Here is a 2,124-nt window from a genome sequence, read left to right as displayed (position 1 = left end):
AAGCACTCCGTCTTCAGGCCACAAGTGGCCCATCGGAACCATCCGACCGCCGTGTCATCCTCAGTTGGGGATGCGGATAGGAGGGGCGTGTGGTCAGCACACCGCTCTCCCAGTCGTTATGATGGTTTTCTTTGACCGGAGCCGCTACTATTCGGTCGAGTAGCTCTTCAATTGGCATCCCGAGGCTGAGTGCACCCCGAAAAATGGCAACAGCGCATGGCGGCTGGACGGTCACCCATCCAAATGCCGGTCACGCCCGACAGCGCTTAACTTCGGTGATCTCACGGGAACCGGTGTATCCGCTGCGGCAAGGCCGTTGCCTTGTACAGAAAGTAAGGTTCTCATATTTTTTACACGTAGAAAACATTGTTTATTGTTATTAATTTATACATCGTTGAAAAGTTACACTTTGATCTGTTTTTCAACACAGTCTTCATTTTTTTCGACACACTTTTGAAGACGGTGCACCAGCTTTTGTATTCCTAAGTTGAAGAAATCTCCTGCCAACCCGTTGAGGAAGCGTGTGACCTCTGCTTGGACTTCATTGTTGCTCTTGAAACATTTGCCACCTAAGTGTTCCTTTAGCTTGGGGAAAAGGTGATAATCGCTGGGGGCTTAGTCCGCGCTGCACGGGGGATGGGGCATAACAGACCACCCAAATTTCTTCAAAAGCTCCTTTGTGAAAGACGAGCAACGTGGGGTCGACTGTCGATTGCTCGCCGGAGTTTGGTCAATGTTTCACAATATCTGTATGAGTTTGTTGTCCCATGTTTCATGAAATCGATGAGGGGTTCCCCCTTCTGATCCCAAAACACAATCGCCATAACCTTTCCTGCCAACTGCGTTTGTTTGAATTTCTTTGGTGGCTGTGGACCGGAGTGACGCCACTGATGAGATTGTTGTTTTGTTTCGAGTGTGTAATGAAACACCTACGTTTCATCTCCCATGGCGATAGAGTCCAACAACGTCTCCTTGTTGCCTCCCCCCTAACATTATTGAAGACACCTGCGAGCACAGTCAAGGCGTTGCTCCTTGTGTCCATCAGTCAGCTTCAGGGGGAACCAGAGAGCACACACACCTTGCGATAACCCCACGTTTCTGTTAAAGTTCTTTCAGTTGTGCCATGGGAAGCTTCAGGAATGCGTTCATCAAGTTCACGGACACTAACTCTCCGATCTTTGAGCAGCTCACTGTTGATCTTCTGGACAATCGCATCCGAAACCACCGATCTTCCACTCGGTTCTTCATCTTGAAATTCCGTGAGACCTTCAGCAAAAGCTCTGCACCACTTACGGTCGTGCTGAACGAACATATACTCTTCACAATAAACCTCAGTCAGTTTCCGATGAATCTCCATAGGCAGTAACTTCCCTGCATGGAGAAACCGGACTATTCTCGAACCTCGCTCTTGGCGGGAGCGGAGATCAACACTTCCATCTCCGACGGCTGCCAAGCTGAGCGACGTAGCGAATCTCGTACGGGCGGGCTCGAGAGTGAGGGAACCACTGCGCATAGTACTGTTGTCGGATTTAGCCGAGCACATTCCCTCGAGACTGTACCTCATTCGGAACCTTACTTTTGGTACAACCCTCGTAGAAGGAGCGAAGGAGACAGCGACAGTGTGAGAGGAAAATACGGACAAAGTGGCAGTGGAATTTAATTTGACAGTTGATAGAAAGAGTGAAGGATACAGTGGTAGTGGGAGACAAATAAAGAGAAGGAGAATATGGAAGTGGTTGAGAGTCAATGCTAATGAGAGAAAGAGAGTGTGACAGTGTCAACGAGGAAGGGGAAGAGAGAGAGAGAGAGAGAGAGAGAGAGTGGGAGGAGATAGCAGAAGTGGGAAGGATGAATGAGATAGTAACAGTAAGAGAGAGCAAAAGGTAGACAGTGATACTGCTAGAAGACAGTAATAGTAGGACAGAACGAAGGAGACTGTGGCTGTCAGACAGTAGACAGCGACAGTTAGAGACACAAAGATATAATTACAATGAGTTGGCCAGAGTGAGTGAGTGAGAATGGGCATGCGGGAGTGGATGAGTCAGAGCAACTTACAGCGATGGAGCGGTGGGTGTGAGAGAATTAGGGAAGCTTGTGAGAGTGAGGGACTAGTTGCATATTAAA

The 2,124-nt window shown here is 48.6% G+C and overlaps 1 pseudogene; it reads right to left on the bottom strand.

The window, feature by feature from the left end:
* Window positions 1-204: 204 nt before the first annotated feature.
* On the bottom strand, window positions 205-321 carry LOC126429693 (5S ribosomal RNA; annotated as a pseudogene).
* Between the last annotated feature and the right edge of the window lie 1,803 nt (window positions 322-2,124).

The sequence above is a fragment of the Schistocerca serialis genome, chromosome 1, assembly GCF_023864345.2.
Source record: "Schistocerca serialis cubense isolate TAMUIC-IGC-003099 chromosome 1, iqSchSeri2.2, whole genome shotgun sequence".
NCBI classification, from domain to species: domain Eukaryota; kingdom Metazoa; phylum Arthropoda; class Insecta; order Orthoptera; family Acrididae; genus Schistocerca; species Schistocerca serialis.
This window is presented reverse-complemented; position numbering and strand designations above follow the sequence as displayed.